This window comes from Thermobia domestica, chromosome 3 (assembly GCF_964235325.1).
Source record: "Thermobia domestica chromosome 3, izTheDome1.hap1.1, whole genome shotgun sequence".
Taxonomy (NCBI): domain Eukaryota; kingdom Metazoa; phylum Arthropoda; class Insecta; order Zygentoma; family Lepismatidae; genus Thermobia; species Thermobia domestica.
This window is the reverse complement of record NC_137456.1, coordinates 124,585,122-124,592,230: the sequence shown is the minus strand read 5'-3', so window position 1 is coordinate 124,592,230 and position 7,109 is coordinate 124,585,122. Positions and strand designations below refer to the sequence as shown.

Here is a 7,109-nt window from a genome sequence, read left to right as displayed (position 1 = left end):
AAACACGCACAAAAGATGCAAAACAAAGTACCTCGAAATTCGTTGGTGGTGGAACAAGTTAATGACGCCGTGAGCACCAATATAAGTATATACTGTAGTTCTTACCAGGGGGCGTGGTGGGTCAGTGGTAGAGCATTCACCTCCGGTGCTTGAGGTCCCTGGTTCGATCCCAGCTTGCGCAGTTTGGACTTTGTGGTGGACAAACACCGTGCTCGTGGATTTTCTCGGGGTTCTCCCGTTTCCTTCCACTTTCTTCATTTCATTAATTTCCCATCATAACCGTCTCCTTTAGCCTAACCGGCATAATCGTGGGACGTAAAATTAAAGATTTCATATAATTTTTTGTAGTTCTTACCATCAAGGCTGAGAACTGCACGGTCCAATTTTTTAGCCAAAGTAGAAGCCCAACCGGAATAGTGATGATGTCAACCGGCCCGGCTCGGTTCAACTGAGCGTACAGCTTGAGCTGGCTTGGTTGGGCTCAATTGAAAAAAAAATGAAATCTTTGAGTTTTACATCCCACGGTTATGCCGGTTAGGCTAAAAGAGACGGTGATTATGAGAAATGAATGAAATCGTGGAATGAAGAAAGTGGGAGGAAACGGGAGAACCCCGAGAAAACCCACGCACACGGTGTTTGTCCACCACAAAGTTCACTTGGCGGGGGCTGGGGTCGAACCGGGACCCCAAGCACCAGAGGTGAACGCTCTACCACTGAGCCACCGCGGCCCCTTGGGCTCAATTGAGCCAATGGCTTGAATCGGCTCGGTAAAGACGAGTTATCGACTTGGTTCGATTGAAGCCAATGGCTCGAACCAGCTCCGTTGAAACGAGTCCATAGGCTGGGTTCGAGTTAGCTTAACTAAGCCAATGGCTCGAACCGGCTCGGTTGGGGTAAGCAATCAGCTCGGTTCGGTTCGGCTCGTGTGAGCCTTCGGCTCGAGCTGGCTCGGTTGGATGAGCTGTTGGCTCGGCTCACTTCTCGGTTCGGCTCGATAAGTGAATGAGCTGTGAGCGAGCCGCTTGAGTCGTTGACAACCCTAAACCCGGGGCGAGCAGTTTTAAACATGTTTGGCTGGAGTCCCATAACTTCTAACAATTTTTGGCTCGAGCCCGAATACTTGCTCCTCCTGAACTCAAACCAAGAACCTCGTGACCGATGTCCTTGCCTTCTGAAGATTTCTTGACGACCGAGATCGACAGTTAACTAATTTTTAGTATTCCGATACAAACCGCCTATATTCCATGTTTATACATGTACGTACACGGTGTTATAATAATAATTAGTTTTAGTAGTAGTAGTATTATCATTGATAATTATATTGTCTCTGTAGGATACTTGAAGATAGTAGTACTTGGAACTACACAAAGGATTTAGCTCGAATTGGCTCGACTCGACTGGAAACTCGATCCGAATTCGAGTCGAGTTGGGGGAAATTTTTCGAGCCGAGATCTCGAGTCGAACTCAAAGATGTCTGCTTCGAGTCGAGTCGAGTTTAAGAAAACTCGCTCGTGCTCATTCCTCTTGTAGGCATGACGGGCATATAGAGTTCTTTCGAGGGGGATAGAACCATAAACATAATATATTTAAAAAATACTTAGTTTCACGGCTTTCTTCCCAGGGGGGGAAAGGGATGGTAGGTATCCAGCATTTCTTATAAGTACCTTATTTGAAATATGTAAAACAGTAACAAGTGGACAATACAATATACACACATCTTCTTATCTTCAGTTTTAATTGCTGATTTCAATTGCAATTAACAATTACAATTTTCAATTGTCAATTGCAATTAACAATTGAATGTTTCAATTGCACCCTTTGCAATTGACAATTAACAATTAAAAGTTTCAATTGCCTGGTGACCAATTAACAATTAACAATTGACGAAAATTTAATTGCAAATTTTATTGAATTCAATTGCAATTGAAATCAATTGCAATTGATTTTCAGAGCAATTACTTTCAATTGATTGATCAATTGCAATTGATTTTGCCCAACACTGGCTAGAGAAAGTGGTCTCTGGCCATAACTTAGGTGGATTCCCGAGATAGGAGTAGGAATTAAAGAATAAAGTAGGATTTTGAGCTCTACGTCTGAATAATGGCTTAAATTGGCCCTAATTTAATGGTTAGAGACAATAAAAAGCAGTAGCGGTTCGTAGTCTGTACAAGCACCGGTTGCAATGTTGCAATATCAAAGGTATGTAGGTACGCGCAAGTGTTCCCCTCCCCCAGCATTCTTGAGTCTTATCCAAAAAAATATTCAGGAAATATGAAGAGGAAAGTCTTTTAAGCTCTATTTGTATATTATTGATTAAATTATTTCTCTAATATTGATTTAATATATAAGCTATTTCCTTTTTTCAAACAACCACTATCAATGTACGTTTATACACTATTTATATACAAAACCTATACACTCATGTTATTGAATACGAGATATATCGAATATATAGTATGTGCTGTAAGCCATGAATGATGGCGTTAATCCGAAAAAAAGAAAAAAAGCAAGAAAATTGCATGCACGCAGTTATATTAACAAAATTATTTAGTTATATAAACTTTGCATTATTTTAGAATGGAAGGTCTTTCTTCGATCTTTTGGGCTTGAAATTTTTCTATGATTTTATTGAAATCTGAAATGCAGGCTCGCCAAGTTTCTCTGAATAGAAAGCATCGCTACCGCAAATATTTTCCGCTTTATTTTCTTTAGGGTCCAGAAACACCTCTCTCCTCCGACAATATACATTTTGTTAGCATTTCTTTGTATAAATATACGGTACAAAACGTCCATTTTCAGAAACCACGTATTTTTGTCTGTAAAGAAGCATGAAATCTAAGATGTTTTCCTTTGAAAATGAAAACAAAAATAGTTTAACATTCCAGGAAATTAGGCTAAAGAAGACAGATGAGTATTGGAAGTAAATGATTTGATATTAATTTATGCTTTCCGCCGGAAATCGAACACGGAATCATGTGCACGAAAAAGACAGAGCTAGGAATTAGGCCAGTAGTAAGACATTTTCTTCTTCGAGACTCGATCGACCCCCCAAGAATAGGATTTCTTAAAAAAATAAAACTTATCCCAAGAATTTTCACCTTTGTATTATAAATGTTAAATAAAATTTATTGACTTCGAACGACCGCTCCCCAAACTTTCAGCCTGTATCCATCCCTGCTACCACCAGACTTATATTTCTTCTTTGCGAGTTTATGTTTTTTGAATAACTTCTTTCTTTCAAGCGTCTGTATCTCCCCCATCCTATCAATTGAGTCAAGCGCTGCTAAGCGGAGGAATTCGTAACTATTACCGATACACTTTGTTCAACGCCTCCTCATCCTTTCGGAAAGATTTGTCCATGCTACGAAATAGGAATTTGTATTATCTTATCATATGCAAATAATCTTTCACCAAAGTCTCTGAAGAGAAAAAAGTCGGAGGCCAAATCTTGAGAATATGGAAGATGAAGTAGCAGCTCATTGCACAATTCGACAGTATTAATATTGAGAACTGCAGAAGTGTAGGCTGGGCATTATCCTGGTGAAAATTTTTTCTTCGCTAAATGGGGAAGCAGCTTCGTAAGTTTTTTGTTACAATGATCTAAATAGCAAATGTAGTACTAATCTGTATAATAGCTTAATCACCGATTAACACGAAAAAAATGAAATGCACACGGTGTTTGTCACCCACAAAGTTCACTTGGCGGGGGCTGGGATCGAACCCGAGACTCCAAGCACCAGAGGTGAACGTTCTACCACTGAGCCACCGCGGCCCCCACCGATGAACACGATGCCATGGGAATCCAAAAAAAATCGTTGCTACGAATTTGCCAACCGACGAAACATTTCTAAGCACATCTGCACGCTGAAATTCACGGATTTGCCTTTTCTTTGCTTCTGGTTGGTAATAATATAACAAAATTTCATCAAAAGTGTCTCGACATGATTATGCGATTCCTCTTTGGGTCAACAATACGCAATTGCGCATCATTTTGTATCAGGGGGCACTGAATAATATTATTATATAATTATTTCCCGAAATGGAAAGAGCTAAAGTATTATGATATTATAGGTGGTATATTATTTATGAATTTTATTTTAGTGGTGATATGCCTTTCGGTTTCTATTATATCTGGTTGTACAAGAATTGAATTTAATTCAGCCACAGTTAGGTTTGTTGTGAGGTTGGTTCATTATATTTTGCTGTGAGTAACAGTAAGGGGGATTTGCTCTTTACTTTTGTTTATTATAATGTGGTTTTATATTAAGTGAAAGATGTGGGCTTAGAAGTAGCCATCATTTGTAATTTTGTTATAACTTATTTGAGTTATTTATTATATTTTATTGCATTTAATTTATTATTGTACTATTGTTTTAAATTAATTAAGACAATTTATAATGGTGTTATTAGTATATTGGTGAGAATGATTAAAGGAATTCGGCAAACATTTCCTCCGCCTGTTTATCAAAAACATGTCCTTTTGTTAAAATAAAAGGTCTGACCTGCCCAGTGAGGTTTCAAACGGCCGCGGTATTTTGACCGTGCGAAGGTAGCATAATCATTAGTCCTTTAATTGTGGGCTTGTATGAAAGGTTGGACGAGTGGAAGACTGTCTTGATTTGTAATATTGAATTTTACTTTTGAGTGAAAAGGCTTAAATGATTTAGGAGGACGATAAGACCCTGTAGATCTTTATATTTAAGTATTAATTTTTGTAGTTGATAATGAATAAATTTGCTATTTGACTATTGCGTTGGGGCGACGAGAAGGTAAAATAAACTCTTCTTAATATAATTACTTTTAAGTATTTCTGTGATCCTTTATTAATGATTAATAGACTAAGTTACCTCAGGGATAACAGCGTAATTTTTTTTGAGAGTTCATATCGACAAGAGAGATTGCGACCTCGATGTTGGATTAAGATTTTGTCTAGGTGCAGAAGCTTAGCACATAGGTCTGTTCGCCTTTAAAATCTTACATGATCTGAGTTCAGATCGGCGTGAGCCAGATCGGTTTCTATCCTTTATTTAGAAAGTAGTACTTTAGTACGAAAGGACCAAGTACTAATAATATTTATTGTTAGAGAATAAAAATAATAGCCATTACTTTGGCAGATAAGTGCATTAGATTTAGGATCTAAGAATGGATGAGTTGAGTCCAGGTAATAATGTATTATGATTATATTATAGGTGTGATTTCTTACTTGATTTTAATTTGTGTTTTAATTGGGGTTGCATTTTTGACTTTATTAGAACGGAAGGTTTTAGGTTATATTCAAATTCGGCGAGGTTCCAATAAGGTAGGTATTTGCGGTTTACCTCAACCTTTTGCAGATGCAATTAAGTTATTTACTAAAGAGCAAGTTTTTCCTACTATGTCTAACTACTATCCCTATTATCTAGCCCCTGTTTTTAGTTTATTTTTGTCTTTGTTAGTATGATTAAGAATTCCTTATTTAAGTGTTATGTTGACTTTTTCTTTAAGTCTGTTATTTTTTTTGTGTTGTACAAGTATAGGTGTGTATACTGTAATAATTGCTGGTTGGTCTTCTAATTCTTCATACTCTTTGTTGGGAGGTCTTCGAGCAGTAGCGCAAACTATTTCTTATGAAGTTAGCTTGGCACTAATTTTGTTATCTTTTGTATTTTTGGCTGAAAGATACAGACTGCTGAGTTTTGGGTATTATCAAGAAGAGTTATGATTTTTATGAATTACGTTTCCTTTGGCATTAGTTTGATTTGCTTCTTGCTTAGCTGAAACTAACCGTACTCCTTTTGATTTCGCGGAGGGTGAGTCAGAACTTGTTTCTGGGTTTAATATTGAATATAGAGCGGGAGGATTTGCTCTTATTTTTATGGCCGAATATGCTAGTATTTTATTTATAAGAACTTTATTTAGTATCTTGTTTCTAGGACATGATATTTTTTCTATTTTGTTTTTTTGTAAGGTAGTATTTATTTCTTTTGGGTTTATTTGAGTACGAGGAACGTTACCTCGATTTCGGTATGATAAATTAATATATCTTGCTTGAAAGTGTTTTTTGCCTTTATCTCTTAATTATCTTTTATTTTTAGGGGGGATAAAGCTTCTTTTTATTTCTCTTTTAATTTAAGTGTATTAAATTGAGAATAAGTTCTTAGAGCTTTGCTCTGTTGTATGTTTTCAAAACATATGCTTATCCTCAGCCAAAGAACTAAGTCTTATTTAGTAAGAAATCTCATAAAGAGGAGAGGTAAGGCACAAATAGGAAATAAGCGAAATAAATAACTGTGAGAATTTGGCCTGTTAAGATATAAGGATCTTCTACTGGGCGGGCTCCAATTCAAGTTAAAAGGATTACTGTGCTAACTATAATTCAGAATATGATTTGATTAATAGGATAGAATTGTAAGCCTCGTATTTTTCTGGTATGGAAGAATGGTATAATTATTAAAATGAGGATTGATATTACTAAAGCAATAACTCCTCCAAGTTTATTAGGAATGGAGCGAAGAATAGCGTAAGCAAATAAGAAGTATCATTCTGGTTGAATATGTACTGGTGTAACTAGAGGATTGGCGGGAGTGAAGTTTTCAGGATCTCCAAGTATATAGGGATTTCAGAGGGTGAGTAATATTAAAGCTGTTATTATAGTTAGAAAGCCAATAGTGTCCTTAGTTGAAAAATAAGGGTGAAAGGGAATTTTATCTTGATTTCTATTAAGGCCAAGGGGGTTGTTAGATCCTGTTTGATGAAGGAATAGAAGATGTACTATTGATATAGCGGCTACAATGAAGGGTAAAAGAAAACGCAATTGCGGCACGCATTTTGCTGACAAGCTTCCTTATACCTTCACAAGGAATATTAAGATGTTCGAAAAAACAAGTTTACACTCTTAGCGATCTTGTGCATCTTCACTCAACTGTCCTTGAACACAATATTTATGAATTTGAACTTTTATTCACCATTGTCTTTAGATGTGACCTTTGGACGCCTCGCACGCTCAGCATCGTTATTACTAGTACGACCACATCGAAACTGTTAACCCCTTTTGCACCATTCCACGAGACTAAGTTTTTTTCAAGCTTTTATTGCTTTAATAGTTTTTCCTCGCAAAAAACATACATCAT

General features: G+C 36.8%; 1 pseudogene; it reads left to right on the top strand.

Annotated features, from left to right (window-relative positions):
- Positions 1-220: 220 nt before the first annotated feature.
- On the top strand, positions 221-6,949 carry LOC145680705 (NADH-ubiquinone oxidoreductase chain 1 pseudogene; annotated as a pseudogene).
- The last annotated feature ends 160 nt before the right edge of the window (positions 6,950-7,109 follow it).